This window comes from Salmo salar, chromosome 07, assembly GCF_965601325.2.
Source record: "Salmo salar chromosome 07, fSalSal1, whole genome shotgun sequence".
Classification (NCBI taxonomy): domain Eukaryota; kingdom Metazoa; phylum Chordata; class Actinopteri; order Salmoniformes; family Salmonidae; genus Salmo; species Salmo salar.
In genome coordinates this window covers 18,738,799-18,757,505 of record NC_138297.1, presented here as the reverse complement: position 1 = coordinate 18,757,505, position 18,707 = coordinate 18,738,799, and the positions used below count along the sequence as shown (strand labels likewise).

The 18,707-nt window shown below is 42.2% G+C and overlaps 1 protein-coding gene and 1 long non-coding RNA gene across 5 annotated transcripts in view; both read left to right on the top strand.

The window, feature by feature from the left end:
* Window positions 1–18,707, top strand: part of LOC106608629 (protein phosphatase 3 catalytic subunit alpha) — a 138,164-nt gene that overhangs the window by 28,586 nt on the left and 90,871 nt on the right. The window lies entirely within an intron of this gene.
* Window positions 17,330–18,680, top strand: LOC123743742 (uncharacterized). Its single transcript, XR_006770573.2, has 3 exons — window positions 17,330–17,675; window positions 18,104–18,203; window positions 18,369–18,680. It is a non-coding gene; the product is annotated as an uncharacterized LOC123743742 (long non-coding RNA).

The following is an 18,707-nucleotide window of genomic DNA, read 5'->3' as shown; positions in this document are numbered from 1 at the left end:
CTGGTCAAACACCATTTTTTCAAAAAGTTTACTATGGGTTGGTAATAGGATGATTGGTGGGCTATTTAAGCCAGTAAAGGGGGCATTACTATTCTTGGGTAGTGGAATTACTTTTGCTTCCCTCCAAGCCTGAGGGCACACACTTTCTAGTAGGCTTAGATTGAAGATATGGCAAATAGGAGTGGCAATATCATCCGCTATTATCTTCAGTCATTTTCCATCCAAGTTGTCTGACCCTGGTGGCTTGTCATTGTTGATAGACAACAATAACTTTTTCACTTCTTCCACACTCACTTTACGGAATTCAAAATGACAATGCTTGTCTTTCATAATTAGTTATACTTGGATGTGTAGTGTCAGCATTTGTTGGTGGCATGTCATGCATAAGTTTGTTAATCTTGCCAATTAAAAAAATCATTAAAGTAATTGGCAATATCAGTGAGTTTTGTGAAGAATGAGCCATCTGATTCAATGAATGATGGAGCCGAGTTTGCCTTTTTGCCCAAAATTTCATTTAAGGTGTTCCAAAGCTTTTTACTGTCATTCTTTTATATAATTGATCTTTGTTTCGTAGTATAGTTTCTTCTTTTTATTCAGTTTAGTCACATGATTTCTCAATTTGCAGTACGTTTGTGCAGCCAGACTTATTTGCCATTCCTTTTGCCTCATCCCTCTCAACCATTGTTCAATTCCTCATCAATCCATAGGGTTTGATCTGTTTTGACAGTCATTTTCTTAATGGATGCGTGCTTGTTAGTAACTGGAATAAGCAATTTCATAAATGTCAAGTGCAGCGTCTGGTTGCTCGTCATTACACACCACAGACCCAACAAATATCCTTTACGCCAACAACATAGGAATCACTACAAAACGCATTGTATGACCTCTTATACACTATATTAGGCCCAGCCTTTGGAACTTTGGTTTTCTGAGATATAGCTACTGTGATCAGGGACATTCAACTATGACTACATCCGGTGGATTTGGATACAGCTTTAAAGCACATTTCTGCAGCATTAGTAAAGATGTAATCAATACATGTTGATGATTTCATTCCTGTGCTGTTTGAACCTGTTGCCACATTACTTCAACAGTATTTAACATGAGATCCTCTCTAAGCTTTACAGGAACGTGGTTCTGAATATGAACGGCAACACGTCCAGCATTGGCATTTCTAGATGTTATAACCATGTATTGCTACCACTGTATCATCAGAGGTATTATCTAAGTGAGTTTCAGAGATAGAATATGAATGTCATCTGTTACTCGCAAATTATTGATTTCATGGACCTTGTTTCATTAAGCTACATATGTTAGCCTGGGCTATTTTTTTCACACTTTTCTGGTATGCTTGTTTGTTTTCATTGCTTTACTGGTAAGCTTAGCAGAAGTAGACATGTTCATGTGATTTATGTTAGTGCAGGGTGAGCTGCACACAGTGGACTTCCTACTAGGGCACACCGCCTCAGTGCTAACAGTATAAGTTTGGTTCATAGTCATATGATTACTGCATACAATAGCTGTAGGATCAGCAGAGGCATTCAGGGCAGTTAGAGGGACATAAATTAGGTTACTTACATTGTGTCTTCCAGCGCCCCTGGGATAATGTACATTTGCTGACGCATTATGACAACTCAGTGACACAATGGTAGGGATTAACTGAGACTGAACTGGGCTTGGTTCATTTGATAAGTCATTGTCTCAACGCAGCCTTATAATGCCGTGAAAGGATCCAGGAACCTAAATGATTTGGGTGGATCCCATCCTCCTTATAAAACATGCTTTGTTTCAAGAAGGTATAAAAATTGTCAATAAATGTTACACTCACTGAGCTGCAATAGTCTCGTAGCCTGTTATGGAGGGCTAAAAGTCTGTTGAAACGTTCAATGCCGTGATTTACGGAGGGCACAGGGCCAGATATTATGGGGCGTTTGTTGGTCAAGCAGAGATCCAATCAGTTCTTTAAAATCCATCTTCAGCTGTTCTGAGCTGCCCTTCATAATGTCATTGAATCCCACATGAACTATGATAGACTCAATTTCCCGATGCAGGTTTAATATGTTTGGGAGCAGCTTATTGATGTGCTCCTGGATAGCACAACGTTTTTGCTCCAGGGACTGAAATATTTCTCACCATTGAACAGCCCGATTTAACTGCCCGAGAAGGGGATGGAGAAATCCGCCGATTCCTACCCCTCACACAATTTGTGGAACCTTCCACGGGCCCACGAGAAGCAGGATCGCCCCGTTCACAGATCCAGAGAGAGGGGAAAGGGGACGAACACGACGACCAACCCACAGCTGGAGTCAGCGTAGTTGGAGTCGGCACAGCCGTGGCAGACACAGGCAGTCCCAGTGATGAAGGCGCAGGTAGATCAGGCACCTTTGCATAGATTACATGCTTATTTCCCTCACCGTCCCCAACCTACACAACCCCTGCCTCCAATATAGCCAAAGCGCTCCATTCATTCCTAAAGCCCATAAAATAACCTTCCTACTACTTCTTGTGTACTTGGTGTGGGGCAGGAACTTTAGTTAATGATGAGTAATGTCATCTACAGTTCAGGCCCAGTTGTATTTGGGTCAACTCACTGCATCAGTGGTACTGTTGGGGCCGGGGCTGTAATCTTGGCTTAGCCAACAGACCAGACTCATCCCCTCGCTATCCGTCTAGTAATTGCATTCGAGAAATGCCAACATCTCGGGCTGCCAGCGTGTGGAGCGCTCCTCTCCTCGGGAGGTGCGATCGTCACACCTGTTGAGGCATATTTTTTTGGAAGGCAAGCTGTGAATGAGTAAAAAAATTAAATAATTGAAAGCGGGTTAGAGTTGTTTGGCATAAGGGCCTACTAATTTCAGTGTTTTATACTTTTGGATCAGACCTGTTCTTTGATGCAGTTTTCTGATCAGTGAGACTTTTTTTTTTTGGCTTGTTATTGTTCATGATTATGGTAAAAACACACCTATAAACATTTATGTGATTGTGAGTTGTATGCTGAGTAAAAATGACCACCTGACAACATCAATCATATGAAATCGATATCTTTTCATAAAATAGAAATCTCACCATGTCGATAAAGGTATGAGGGTAGTGCTGTGACGGTAATAAAGGTATGAGGGTAGTGCTGTGACGGTAATAAAGGTATGAGGGTAGTGCTGTGACGGTAATAAAGGTATGAGGGTAGTGCTGTGACGGTAATAAAGGTATGAGGGTAGTGCTGTGACGGTAATAAAGGTATGAGGGCAGTGCTGTGACGGTAATAAAGGTATAAGGGCAGTGCTGTGACGGTAATAAAGGTATGAGGGCAGTGCTGTGACGGTAATAAAGGTATGAGGGTAGTGCTGTGACGGTAATAAAGGTATGAGGGTAGTGCTGTGACGGTAATAAAGGTATGAGGGTAGTGCTGTGACGGTAATAAAGGTATGAGGGTAGTGCTGTGACGGTAATTGAATAACTATTTAACTGACGTTATGGATGAAGACAGCCATGAAAATAAAATAACCTTTAAACCTTTTAAATAGGCCTATATTACTTTTGTATTTATTTTTATTAACCTTATTTTCATGTAGCTAAACGTTACCAAATAGCGGGAGTCTTTTAAATAATGATTATAACTAACTTAGTCTGTCTAGATATCCTCCTCTTTCCAACTGTCGTTTTTTGCTCCGGCATCTGATCTGCTAGATGTGCAGGGTTGTAGAAGCTCTACACTATACCCAGTTAGCAATGAGGAATCGCCCCAGAAGAGGCCCTCTCCCGGGGGGCCGGAACTGATTGAATCGGGAGTCAGACTCAGCCCGGAATCAAAATGAATGACTGCCTAGAATCGGCCCAAGTACATCGGGCCATTTCTGTCTACCAGAATTCAGCCAACTTTGCCGGGATCTTACCAGAATCCCCCCAGATTGGCCCGATGCAAATTTTGATAAATGTATACAAAATGACCCGGTATTTTTTATTTTTTGTAATTTTTTTAAATATTACTATTATACATTTCATACATACAAATTATACCCATCCACATTAAAACATTTTGTGTCGGAGGAAACACCATGTGTCAGCGTGTATGCGCCTGGCCCGCCACAGGAGTCGCTACAGCGCGATGGGACAACGACATCCCGGCCCGCCACAGGAGTCGCTACAGCGCGATGGGACAAGGACATCCCGGCCCGCCACAGGAGTCGCTACAGCGCGATGGGACAACGACATCCCGGCCCGCCACAGGAGTCGCTACAGCGCGATGGGACAAAAACATCCCGGCCCGCCACAGGAGTCGCTACAGCGCGATGGGACAAGGACATCCCGGCCGGCCAAACCCTCCCCTAACTCTGACGACGCTGGGCCAATTGTGCGTCGCCTCATGGGTCTCCCGGTCGCGGCCGGCACGGGTCTCGAACCAGCATCTGTAGCAACGCAGTTTGCACTGCAACGCACTCGGGAGGCTCCATCCAAAGTTTTTAATGCTTATCAATTGCCTTGCACAAAGTATCGAAATACTACACAGTATTCTTAAAGAATTTCATTTAAATGTTAGTTGTATTTTTTGATCACAGAAACAATGAGAAAATAAATAATGAAATGTTAATTATATAAAGCAGCCTGTGTAATCATCTGCCAGAGAGTAGCCCCAATCAGTCCGAGCCCCAAGTAGTACATTTGGGCCAGATGACTCACACCGGAATCGGCCCGAGGTCAATCCCCGAATCCTAGCCATAAGTAATACTGCTAAAGGCGGCCCAGACTCGGGCCACATGACATCAGCTGAGTCTGACTCTCAGCCGGAATCGGCCCAGATCCACTGTGCTAGCTGGGTAGGCTATTTTTTGATATGTGGACTTTCTTTTATAGAATGCACATGTTCATTGCTTACTAGTAAATAAATCATTTGGTCTTCTTGTAAAAACGGTTGGATGTGTCTGACTATTCATTCATTATTCAACAGCAGTTGACAAGGTTGTTCTGGCTCTGAGTCCAACAGTAAAATGTGCTAATGTTGTGTCAAATGAACAATGTACCAATCCTATCCAACCAGGCATGGTATAATTTGATAAGGAATCTTTTCTTAATTTATAGACTAATCAACGTTGCTACCATGCTTTGTTTTCATGTGATGCTTCCATGCTATGTTGTTGTCTTAGGTCTCTCTTTATGTATTGTTGTGGTGTCTCTCCTGTCGTGATGTTTGTGTTGTCCTATATTTTTATTTTATTGTCCTATATTTATTTATTAATCCCAGCCCCCGTCCCTTCAGGAGGCCTTTTGGTAGACCGTCATTGTAAATAAGAATGTGTTCTTAACTGACTTGCCTAGTTAAATAAAGATGAAATAAATGTCATTATTATTGTTTTAATTTTATTTTAAATAGGCTATGGACATGTTGCATGTATTTCTTTCTATTTTAATTATTGTCAATTTCATTATCATAATATTGCATAGTTGTCTCTCTCCCCTTCATACTTTCCTTGTCAATTCATTATCTTATAGCCTACTTTAAGGTAGGCCTAGGTTTTTTAATAGGTTTTAAGGAAAGGAGAAATACTTGCTCATCTCTGACATACGCTGGTGGCTTTGACTGACGGGTTCTTTGACGTGAATGTGCGTGTGTGAAAGTTTTAGAAAGTTTCCTAAAGTACACTCTTAGACAAAAAGGTGCTATCTAGAACCTAAAACGGTTCTTTGGCTGTCCCCATAGGAGAACCCTTTTTGGTTCCAGGTAGAACCCTTTACATAGAGGCTTCTACATGGAACCCAAAAGAGTTCTACATGGAACCAAAAAGGGTTCTGCTATGGGGACAGCGGAAGAACCCATTTGGAAACCTTTTTTCTAAGAGTGTAGCCTGTCTGGACTAGAGGTCGACCGATTATGATTTTTCACCGCCGGTACCGATTATTGGAGGACCAAAAAAGCCGGTACCGATTAATCGGACGATTTTTATTTATTTATTTGTTTGTAATAATGACAATTACAACAATACTGAATGAACACTTATTTTAACTTAATATAATACATAAATACTATCAATTTAGCCTCAAATAAATAATGAAACATGTTCAATTTGGTTTAAATAATGCAAAAACAAAGTGTTGGAGAAGAAAGTAAAAGTGCAATATGTGCCATGTAAAAAAGCTAACATTTAAGTTCCTTGCTCAGAACATGAGAACATATGAAAGCTGGTGGTTCCTTTTAACATGAGTCTTCAATATTCCCAGGTAAGAAGTTTTAGGTTGTAGTTATTATAGGAATTATAGGACTATTTCTCTCTATACCATTTGTATTTCATATACCTTTGACTATTGGATGTTCTTATAGGCACTTTAGTATTGCCAGTGTAACAGTATAGCTTCCGTCCCTCTCCTCGCTCTTACCTGGGCTCGAACCAGGAACACATCGACAACAGCCACCCTCGAAGCAGTGTTACTCATGTAGAGCAAGGGGAATAACCACTCCCAAGTCTCAGAGCGAGTGACGTTCGAAACGCTATTAGCGCGCACCCGCTAACTAGCTAGCCATTTCACATGGGTTACACCAGCCTAATCTCTGGGGTTGATAGGCTTGAAGTCATAAACAGCGCAATGCTTGAAGAATTGCGAAGAGCTGTTGGCAATACGCACGAAGTTGCTGTTTGAATGAATGCTTACGAGCCTGCTGCTGCCTATCATCGTTCAGTCAGACTGCTATATCAAATCATAGACTTAATTATAACATAATAACACACAGAAATACGAGCCTTTTGTCATTAATATGGTCAAATCCGGAAACTATCATTTCGAAAATGAAACGTTTATTATTTCAGTGAAATACGGAACCGTTCCGTATTTTATCTAACGGGTGGCATCCCTAAGTCTAAATGTTCCTGTTACATTGCACAACCTTCAATGTTATGTCATAATTATGTACAATTCTGGCAAATTAATTACGGCCTTTGTTAGGAATAAATGGACTTCACACAGTCCGCAATGAGCCAGGCGGCCCAAACTGCTGTGTATATACCCTGACTGCTTGCACGGAACGCTAGAGAAGTGACACAAATTCATGTTAGCAGGCAATATTAACTAAATATGCAGGTTGTATTGATCGTATTGATTTTTTAAAAAAGGCATTGATGTTTATGGTTATGGTTAGGTACATTGATGCAACGACAGTGCTTTTTTCGCAAATGCGCTTGTTAAATCATCACCCGTTTGTCGAAGTAGGATGTGATTCGATGAGAAATTAACAGGCACCGCATCGATTATATGCAACGCAGGACACGTTAGATAAACTAGTAATATCATCAACCATGTGTAGTTAACTAGTGATTATGTTAAGATTGATAGATTTTTATAAGATAAGTTTAATGCTAGCTAGCAACTTACCTTGGCTTCTTGCTGCCCTCGCGTAACAGGTAGTCAGCCTGCCATGCAGGCTCCTCGTGGAGTGCAATGTAAGGCAGGTGGTTAGATCGTTGGACTAGTAACCAGAAGGTTGCAAAAACGAATCCCCGAATCCCCCCTGAACAAGGCAGTTAACCCCCGTTCCTAGGCCGTCATTGAAAATAAGAATGTGTTCTTAATCTGACTTGCCTAGTTAAATAAAGGTGTAAAAAATATATATATAATATAAAAAAATACAATCAATAAAAAAAAAAAAAATCGGCAAATCCGTGGCCAAAAATACAGATTACCGATTGTTATGAAAACATGAAATCGGCCCTAATTAATCGTCCATTCCGATTAATCGGTCGACCTCTAGTCTGGACTGTCTCTTTAATAAGAATCAAATGCTCCTGATTTAATCTTGTAAAAGGCCCTTTCCCACCCAGTCCGTTATTTTCATCCAAATAATAATACAAAAAAATACGAGCATGTCATGTTTATGATGCCGTTTACACCAATTTGCTTCTGTTCACATTCAAAAATAAGCTGTTGTCCAATAGAAATTGTTATCTGGGATACTGCCACTGACAGGTCTGTGGGTTCGTTGTGAGAATTCATGAATTTCTCTCTGCCTGTTTTTTACATTAGCAATTTAGTCAATGTGATCACATCACACCAGAGCTAGGCTACACATCGCTCTCGCCATTCAAACTTCCCCGCCAGTTCATTGCCAACTCTGTAGCCTATTTATTAGCCAATCAGCAATCAAGAGGATCGATCAATGCTTCTCTCCTCGAATAGGCCTAGGCCTATTAGTAAAAAAATAAATAAAATAAAAGTTTTTTATTGTTCAGAAATGTGGTGGGTACTCTCTTCGTTCGAGGGACTTTATCTTGCTAACTGTTCCAAATGTCCGAACTGAATTTGGTAAAAGGGCTTTTATGTACTCTGCGCCATCGTCTTGGAATGCCTTACAAAATACTTTTAAACTGGAAGAACTTGTCCCGATTGGTATTTTTAAATCACTGATGAATGATCTTGAGACTGATTCCCTGACTTGTCAATGTTTTTAATTTGCTGTTTTTGATTTTGTTATATTCTTTGTTAATTCTATGGTTTTTACTAGATTACTTGTAGTTTTTCATGTTGTTTGTCTAATTTTTGTAATGACTTGGCGCTGCCTATCTTGGCCAGGACGCTCTTGAAAAAGAGATTTTAAATCTCAATGAGCCTTTCCTGGTTAAATAAAGGTTAATAAATAAATAAATAAAAAAAGAAAAATCATTGCTCAAAATAAGTTTCAAAATATATTGCTCTTCATTTTATATACAGTATATACAGGCTACTCGTTCAAGAGCTAGAGAGGGGGGAAGAGAGGCCAGTGGAGTTGCCAGCAGAGATGCATGGATTTCTCAAGAAGGGAACAGTGAAGAAGACAATAAATGTGCAAGTTAGAAGTTAATTAATATTATATGAATACATCATTCGTATAGCCTATATATTATTGGCCTGCTAAAGTGAATCTAGGCGACCATCTGTGCTATAGGCAACCCTAAAAGACTGAGAAAAATAAGTGGTTGAACAGATTTAGATAAAGCACTCGAATTAAAATGTAGTGTCAACATAACCACCCACCACTTAACTAAAATAAATCAACGGCTGATCATTAGGCTGTGGACAGGCTGATCATTAGGCTGTGGACAGGCTGATCATTAGGCTGTGGACAGGCTGATCATTAGGTTATGGACAGGTTGCGTGCATATGTTACTATTTTGTAATGGTTGTTAATTTCATCTTCATGCAGCCGATAATACAGTATCACGACTGTCTCTATATATCCCTCTTAAAACTTTTTAGGTTACATTGATTTAGCATTATCCTGTAATGTAGACTATTTGATACCCTACAGAAAGGATTTAAAGCTAAGGCATGGTTTTCAATACATTTTTGGGAAAGGACAAATGTGATTTGTCTGAGTGAGATGTCCTGCAGGTGGCTTTGATTGATGGGTCCTTTAGGTGGGTGGGTGTGCGTGTAGGAGTTCAGTAACTCTCTATGTCAATTCAGAAAGTTTCCTAAAATAGGCATAGACAGGGTCTGGACTGCATCTCTTTAAAAAAGTGTTTTGTCATGTTGCAGTGTCAGCATATGTGTGAGGAATGATGACAAGTGCCAGTTTTGAGTTTCCTCTCTTATTAAATGGTGTGCAACTGAATGAATCATGAAATGCGGATTGTTCTGAAAAGTGGAGGGGAAAATGTTTTAATCGCAAATTCCTCTCCAATTTGACATTTCTTAATTTGTATACTAGACTAATATTTACAGGTAATAACTTAAATAATAATAAGAATGAAATGCTACGGATAATAACGAAGTGTAATAATAGTGACGCTGCAGAGAAAAGCCACACGTTTCTTTTGTCTGATATCCACCAATCCAACTTTAGGCCAGGATGAAACCAATTGATGAAACCAATTGAATCTTGATTAAAATCCACGAGTAAAAAAAAATAATCTGGGTCAATGAAACAGGCTCTATAATCAGGTACCCCTCCAAAATAAACACAGAACACATTTTGGAGCCCCACACTGTATCAAATGAACTCAAACTTCTCTTCTAAATGTTACTCAACACCATGCAGAAGCATCGGCACCCTATCTGCACCTTGTTCTTTGGCGAGTTGCCGCCCTTCAGAATGTCAATGTTGGCTCTCGGAACAACCCGCCAACAACAAGGGCCGCTTTGTAAAGTGGCCGTCTGGCCACAGGGGACTCTCCAGCGGGGTTAGTGTGGATACGTGTTCTCCTCTACGGTGTCGTCAGCCTTCCGTAAACGCAGGCCCGGTCGAGCTGACAGGATGATGGAGAGTTGCAGTGGAGAGAGACAAAGATGCTTCTTGTGTGCAGGTTTGCGTCAAGCACGAAATCCAAACATACTCTCCAGTTTCCTTCCAGCCTGACCTTCATGTTCACCGTTTGGTCTGGCGGGAGAGGCGAGAGGACCAAAACATGCCCTTCTAGTCCTTCAGAGGGGTGTGGTCTCAATCAAGTTACCTTGTAGATTATAGATAAACAAACTGACCACGGACACCAATAGAACATGATTAGCGTAGTGTAGCAGTATATAGCTTTTTTATAGACTTCGGACATTTTATAGCATACTGTTGAAACATTGACTTCAAATCCATTTTGAAATGGAGGGTTGGCGGATATACGTCTCATTTGTTAACACTGGGTTCTGAGTATGTGTATCCTGCAAGTGGATCTTGCTGTAATCTGTTGTTGGATGTGCAGCAGCAAGGGCTATTTTACCAAGAAGGAGAGTGATGGAGTGCTGCATCAGATGACCTGGCCTCCACAATCCCCCGACCTCAACCAAATTGAGATGGTTTGGGATAAGTCGGACCGCAGAGTGAAGGAAAAGCAGCCAACAAGTGCTCAGCATATGTGGGAACTCCTTCAAGACTGTTGGAAAAGCATTCCAGGTGAAGCGGGTTGAGAGAATGCCAAGAGTGTGCAAAGCTGTCATCAAGGCAAAGGGTGGCTACTTTGAAGAATCTAAAATCGAAAACATATTTTGATTTGTTTAACGCTTTTTTGGTTACATGATTCTATATATGTTATTTCATAGTTTTGATGTCTTCATTATTCTACAATGTAGAAAATAGTAAAAAAAAACAAACAAAAAAAACATTGAATGGGTAGGTGTTCTAAAACATTTGACCAGTAGTGTATGTCAGAGCGGCATTGCACTAAGATACGGTGGCATAGTCTAGAGTGCAGTATAGAGGTCTAACGATTAATCAGAATGGCCGATTAATTCGGGCCGATTTCAAGTTTTCATAACAATCGGTAATCTGTATTTTTGGCCACCGATTTGCCGATATTTTTTTTGTTCTTTTTTTAGTATTTTATTTATTTTGTATTTTTTTGTATTTTTTCTTTTTTACACCTTTATTTAACTAGGCAAGTCAGATTAAGAACACATTCTTATTTTCAATGACGGCCTAGGAACGGGGGTTAACTGCCTTGTTCAGGGGGGATTCGGGGATTCGTTTTTGCAACCTGGTTACTAGTCCAACGTTCTAACCACCTGCCTTACATTGCACTCCACGAGGAGCCTGCATGGCAGGCTGACTACCTGTTACGCGAGGGCAGCAAGAAGCCAAGGTAAGTTGCTAGCTAGCATTAAACTTATCTTATAAAAAACTATCAATCTTAACATAATCACTAGTTAACTACACATGGTTGATGATATTACTAGTTTATCTAACGTGTCCTGCGTTGCATATAATCGATGCGGTGCCTGTTAATTTCTCATCGAATCACAGCCTACTTCGACAAACGGTTGATGATTTAACAAGCGCATTTGCGAAAAAAGCACCGTCGTTGCATCAATGTACCTAACCATAAACATCAATGCCTTTCTTTAAAATCAATACACAAGTATATATTTTTAAACCTGCATATTTAGTTAATATTGCCTGCTAACATGAAATTGTGTCACTGCTCTTGCGTTCATTGCCTGGCTCTGGACAGGCTGATCATTAGGCTATGGACAGGCTGATCATTAGGCTATGGACAGGTTGCGTGCATATGTTACTATTTTGTAATGGTTGTTAATTTCATCTTCATAGAGCCTATAATACAGTATCACGACTGTCTCTATATATTGTTGAACTGGGACTCAACTTTGTCCCTATACTGACGTTTAGCCTGCTTGATTGCTTTGCGGAAGGAATAACTACACTGTTTGTATTCTTCCATATTCTCTGTATTCTTGCCCTGGTTAAATGCGGTGGTTCGCACTTTCAGTTTTGCGTGAATGCTCCCATCTGTCCATGGTTTCTGGTTGGGGTAGGTTTTAATAGTCACAGTGGGTACAACATCTCCTATGCACTTCCTGATAAACTCATTCACCGTATTGGTATATGTGTCAATATTATTTTCTGAAGCTACTCTGAACATATCCCAGTCCGTGAGATCAAAACAATTTTGAAGCGTGGATTCCGATTGGTCAGACCAGCGTTGAATAGTTCTCACTACGGTTGCTTCCTGTTTGAGTTTCTGCATATAGGAGGGGAGGAGCAAGATGGAATCGTGGTCCGATTTGCCGAATGGAGGGTGGGGGAGGGCCTTATATGCATTCTGGAAGGTAGTATAGCAATGGTCGAGGGTTTTAGCAGCGCGAGTACAAAATACTGCAGAGTTGCTTAAGAGCTAGTCACCATGCTGCCATCTCTGTCGGCGCCATCATGTGAGGTTCCGCTCTCAAGCTGATTTACACTTCCCCAGCTCTAATGAAAGATAATCCTGTGTCATGGCATGGGGGAGACAGGCCTCCACATGGCACCACAACTAGGGAACTAACATCTTCTTTAGTGGCTGTCAGTTGGCTGGCTAGGCTTTTTAGAGCATGAGATGCTACAGTGCAGGAGATCATGCCACACTTAGCAACTAGGAAGTTGCAATGTCATGTCGTGTGATGAAGAGATGACTAGTGTCATGGGCTAAGTGTTCTGAAGACTTCTGAGTTTGGGATGTCACTGCGCTGTAGAGGGTTGCTGAAGTCATGGTAAGGGTTTTTGCGACATGCTCTAGTATCTGTGATTGGTGATGTATTTGTCTCAGAGGGCAAAATTTGCTATATTTTTGGGGGAACGAGTAGATAGCGGTGGAATGCATTCACCATCATTTCAAGGCAGGAAACATGGGTAAGTGTTTGTAAAGTAGGGGTCTTGAAAATGTGGTCTGTGTGTGTGGACTGTGGAGATCTGGGGAGGCTCAGGAGTACTCCAAGTGAAAGCAGAACACTGTTTGAGAGAGGTCGGGACTGCTGCATGTTTAGCTAAAGAGCAGCTCTGGTCTGGATCGCAGAGTTCTGAACCGACCTTGGTAGAATCAGCCTTCAGCTCGTATGTTTTAACATGATTTCAATTCATGACTTAAGAAATGGAATGATTTATTGAATCTACCAACATTTTTCAAAGTGGCTTTCTGAGCGCACCAATGGGAGAGTTATTCACTCTCCCAATGAGTTGGTGAGTCACTGTACGTTAAACAATGCTAATGAGAAGATCTATTCATGTCGATATGGTGCTTCTCATACGAGCATTTAGTCTGCGTGAGGCAGTCTGCGTCAAAGGCTGTCTGTCATTGAGTAGTCGATAGTCAGTCAGGGAGAGTGGGTGCTTTGACAGATTGACAGGCCTTCACCAGCATACTGATTTCCCCAGCCCCCTCCAGTTCCCTCCATGTTCTCATTGACGTATCGTGCCGTCCCTCTGGTCCTCTCGGCTGGCCCTGACTAATCCTTGCCCCTCGCCCCTCCCCCCTATCCCCTGCATGGCCGACGCCATCCACCATCCACCATCCGCCAGGCAGCTGTGAAGCGGCCGGGTCCCCACTGGCTACTCATCGATCCTCCTCTACTGCCTCCAATGGGCCGACACACGCCAGCCACCAGCAGCACACTGTGGGCCAGGAGCCAAGGGGGCCAATGCAGGAAGGGGACATCCTGAGAGAAGGCAATAGAGAGAGAGGGAGGGAGACCACCCATTTGCCCAAGCTAGTCAGGAATTGGTTAACCACACGTTACATATATATGCCCCTCTCTTTTCACAGTTTACACGTGTTTTGATTGCCATGTTGCCACAAAGCTCCAGCGTGACCTTTACATCTGTCGAACGAGGACAATCAGTTCGCTCATTACTCAATCTCCTACAGCCCTCAGACCCTTGGCTCTGAAAAGTGCTTTAAATGGTATTGTCTTAGCGATACGGGCGGGCTCGATAGCTGTTTTGGAACCAGCTACTGTCTCTCACTGTCACTTTATACACAGTGTCATTCAAAGGAAAGAAGCTCCCACACACTGCACTTTCAAAGTATCACGTTTATTTTAATGCTGTACCATACAGATGTAGGATCTTAATTTGATCACCATGTTGCAGTTGAACTTTTATGCAATGCAGGAAATGTTAACTTGTAGTGTATTTGAGGTTTAAAAAGCCTTTCCCTTACGAAAAATGTATCAACCCCTACAAAAATGTCCATTAACCCCCTAGAGATGATTTGATGCACCAGTCAATCTAAGTAACATAATAAAAAAATCCCCATCAAAATCCGTCAGTTTAAGCTAAAGATATGTTTTTTGCATTGGATGCGTCTCAATCCACCGCATCCACAAGTTGCACTTCCGCATCTGCAGTGAAATGTGGCAGAGCCAGAGCTGTGTTTATGAGACCATGAGTCATCCCGAAAATCGGTCTTTTCACGAAAACATCTGTTGTGTTATAACGGTTTGACCGACCAACTACACTGCTCAAAAAAATAAAGGGAACACTAAAATAACACATCCTAGATCTGAATGAATGAACTAATCTTATTAACTACTTTTTTCTTTACATAGTTGAATGTGCTGTCAACAAAATCACACAAAAATAATCAATGGAAATCCAATTTATCAACCCATGGAGGTCTGGATTTGGAGTCACACTCAAAATTAAAGTGGAAAACCACTCTACAGGCTGATCCAACTTTAATGTAATGTCCTTAAAACAAGTCAAAATGAGGCTCAGTAGTGTGTGTGGCCTCCACGTGCCTGTATGACCTCCCTACAACGCCTGGGCATGCTCCTGATGAGGTGGCGGATGGTCTCCTGAGGGATCTCCTCCCAGACCTGGACTAAAGCATCCGCCAACTCCTGGACAGTCTGTGGTGCAACGTGGCGTTGGTGGATGGAGCGAGACATGATGTCCCAGATGTGCTCAATTGGATTCAGGTCTGGGGAATGGGCGGGCCAGTCCACAGCATCAATGCCTTCCTCTTGCAGGAACTGCTGACACTCCAGCCACATGAGGTCTAGCATTGTCTTGCATTAGGAGGATCCCAGGGCCAACCGCACCAGCATATGGTCTCACAAAGGGTCTGAGGATCTCATCTCGGTACCTAATGGCAGTCAGGCTACCTCTGGCGAGCACATGGAGGGCTGTGCGGCCCCCCAAAGAAATGCCACCCCACACCATGACTGACCCACCGCCAAACCGGTCATGCTGGAGGATGTTGCAGGCAGCAGAACGTTCTCCACGGCGTCTCCAGACTCTGTCACGCGCACTGTGCTCAGTGTGAACCTGCTTTCATCTGTGAAGAGCACAGGGCGCCAGTGGTGAATTTGCCAATCTTGGTGTTCTCTGGCAAATGCCAAACGTCCTGCACGGTGTTGGGCTGTAAGCACAACCCCCACCTGTGGACGTCGGGCCCTCATACCACCCTCATGGAGTCTGTTTCTGACCGTTTGAGCAGACACATGCACATTTGTGGCCTGCTGGAGGTCATTTTGCAGGGCTCTGGCAGTGCTCCTCCTGCTCCTCCTTGCACAAAGGCGGAGGTAGCGGTCCTGCTGCTGGGTTGTTGCCCTCTTACGGCCTCCTCCACGTCTCCTGATGTACTGGCCTGTCTCCTGGTAGCGCCTCCATGCTCTGGACACTACGCTGACAGACACAGCAAACCTTCTTGCCACAGCTCGCATTGATGTGCCATCCTGGATGAGCTGCACTACCTGAGCCACTTGTGTGGGTTGTAGACTCCGTCTCATGCTACCACTAGAGTGAAAGCACCGCCAGCATTCAAAACTGACCAAAACATCAGCCAGGAAGCATAGGAACTGAGAAGTGGTCTGTGTTCACCACCTGCAGAACCACTCCTTTATTGGGGGTGTCTTGCTAATTGCCTATCATTTCCACCTGTTGTCTATTCCATTTGCACAACAGCATGTGAAATGTATTGTCAATCAGTGTTGCTTCCTAAGTGGACAGTTTGATTTCACAGAAGTGTGACTGACTTGGAGTTACATTGTGTTGTTTAAGTGTTCCCTTTATTTTTTGAGCAGTGTATTATGACCACTCTATGGAAAGGGGAGACTCTCACGACCACGATAGTGTCACGGGACTCATCTGAAGTCGGTACCGTCGATGTGCCAACTTCTGATTGTAGCGTCCGAACCATTTGGGCTACAAACTAATTTGACCCCACTGTGGAAAGGGGAGATTCCCATGAACACGATGCTCTACGTTTTGCTCAATGCAACAACACCCACAAAAGTGTCACAGGACTTGTCTGAAGGTAACCGGTACCGCCTTTAAAAAAACAAATGGAAGTATGAAGGTAGTTTTGTGCCAACCGAAAAAGGGTTCAATATGTGTAAAAAAATATATATTTACTGAGCTTTCTTATATCTCCTGGGTATAGGACAAACACTTCAGAACCTGGTTTCTTAGGATACATTTTTTGACTGTCTTTGTGTTGTATAAACAAATGATTTGTTGTTCTGGGATATAGTAGTAAAGGTCAAATGCAGTATTTTATCAAATCATTTGTTTATATATATACAAAAAAAGACTGCCTAAAGGGGTACATTAGGCAAAATAAAAGAGCTAAATCATCCATAGTGTGACCATCTTAAAAACAATTCCATGTCAGTTTAGACTTTTAAGAATGAATTATAATCCACATAATAATTCACATTTCCTGTTGCTGCAGGACTATTTTCCTGCTGTAGCAAACTGGCTTAAATTAAGATCTTACATCTGTAGAACCAGCACTTCTTTATGATGGCCGATACAGATACCATAGATCTCACTATCACCAAGGGTAATCCCACACTCGTAAGCTCCTTCCCTCCACCGTAATTAGACCTTTCTTTGTGCACAACAGTGCAAACCAATATAGATATCACACAATGCGGCATGGGTCTGTAGGAGTTTTCTCTATAGCTAAGGCGGCCGCATGCGCATATATTATGACGACATTTTGTGACTTTTTTGTTTGTTTTGATGTTCGGCTAGAGTTTTGATGGCTGTTCGGGCACACAACATTTTTTCTCAAGTCCAGCCAAAGTTCAGGGAGCCAAAGTCTACGCACCTTCCTCCGTGATTGGTCAACTGTAGGGGTGAGACGAGTTTCTGCTTCTTGTCGATTCAGCCTGAAACTCAATGTGATTTCAACATGGCAAACGACAACTTCGAGGATCGATTGATGAGGAGGTGCTGAAGTGCCTTCACCACTACGATTCTAGCCATACATTATATAAAGTCCTGCATGTAAATACCAATTCATGGAGGGAGACACTGGGGTTTGACCCAACCACTTGTTTGGAAAAGTGGAGTAGGTTTTGCGAGAAGTTCGTCAAGGCAAAGAAAAGAAACAAGGGCCTCAGTGGAGATGCCGGTGGAAAGGCTACTTCAGAAATGTTGCTGATGGCTTGTTCGGCACATGAAGCATGGGAGAACTGAAAGCAACATGCCGTCTTCACCAAAGGATGAGGTATGTTGTTGTATTTTCTATTGTAGTCTACGAAAAGAGTACCCATATTTTGCTAACAATAGCTAGGCAGCTAGCGCTAGCTACTTGGCTGACTAGCGGCTAGCTAGCCTAGCAGCATACTCGTCCAGAGAAAGCAAGCCAATCAACTAAACTAAAGATCTTCACTACTTTTTATGAAACATAATTTTGTTAGAGAAAGAAAATCATAAGCTTCCCACATTGGTAACACCAAAGTCATATTTGGTTGCAAGGTCCCAGCTTGTCAAAATGTTGCAAACATTTGAACAGAGTTGAGTAGCTAGGCCAGTCCTACTTAACTCTGCTCAAACATTCCCAAGTCTATTGTAGTCTCGGTTAATGAAATTTGATGTTCATTCATGTTTTGGATATGTGTACTAAATAGCACTCTACATTCTAAATTGTTCAAGGCACAAACATCAGTGAATGGAGACAGCACCTGGTTTTTGTTCTCTGCGCCCCAGCACTGCCTGTTCACCGGCCCAGTAGTAGCAAGGGTGTGAGAAGAAGGTAGAAAAGAGCTGCAGACTCAGTTCGACACGTCACTCGCAAAGGCATTGCAAATGATTGAAGACAGATCTCAAGAACGTCATGCACCGAGCTTGTCCCAGAGGTAAATAAATACAGATCATTTCAGAATCTTCTCCTTTACTCTCTTCTGTTTTCCCCCCCCAGGGCCCTGGCACCTAGAGCTGATTTCATGGATGAACTCTCACCAAAACTCCGGGAGGAATTTGATCACCAGCTGTATGAGTTCGTAAATTACTTCAAGAAGAGGACATGGACCACAGTGAAATGCACACCTTCTGTTGTTTTTCAGACATCTCAGCAGTCGAACATTAGACCCTTTTGTTGTTTACATGTCTGTTCATAGCAGACACTGTTGTACAGAAATATTTATAACACCGACACTTACATTTTATTCCATAGACACTTGTTTACATGTCTGTTCTCAGCAGACACTTTTGTACTGTGGTTTACTTTGAGAAGAAAGAATAAAGAATAAAATAATAA